We start from the raw sequence: 549 nt of genomic DNA on the forward strand, positions 1-549 counted from the left end.
TTGCAGTCCCTGTCCTTCAGTTTGAATGCACTATGATTGCAGTCCCTGTCCTGCAGTTTGAATGCACTACGATTGCAGTTCCTCTACTGCAGTTTGAATGCAGTACTATTGCAGTCCCTGTCCTGCAGTTTGAATGCAGTATTATTGTAGTTCCTCTACTGCAGTTTGAATGCAGTACTACTGCAGTTCCTCTACTGCAGTTTGAATGCAGTACTATTGCAGTTCCTGTCCTGCAGTTTGAATGCACTACGATTGCAGTTCCTCTACTGCAGTTTGAATGCAGTACTATTGCAGTCCCTGTCCTGCAGTTTGAATGCAGTATTATTGTAGTTCCTCTACTGCAGTTCGAATGCAGTACTACTGCAGTTCCTCTACTGCAGTTTGAATGCAGTACTATTGCTGTTTCTCTATTTGATATATATATATATATATATATATATATATATATATATATATATATATAAAAAAAATCACACAGTTTTCAAAAGTTGATCTAGACGTTATTAAGACGTGGTAGCTGGATCTAAACGACTGCCTCCCCATGTACTT

The sequence above is a fragment of the Polyodon spathula genome, chromosome 20 (genome assembly GCF_017654505.1).
Source record: "Polyodon spathula isolate WHYD16114869_AA chromosome 20, ASM1765450v1, whole genome shotgun sequence".
NCBI lineage: Eukaryota > Metazoa > Chordata > Actinopteri > Acipenseriformes > Polyodontidae > Polyodon > Polyodon spathula.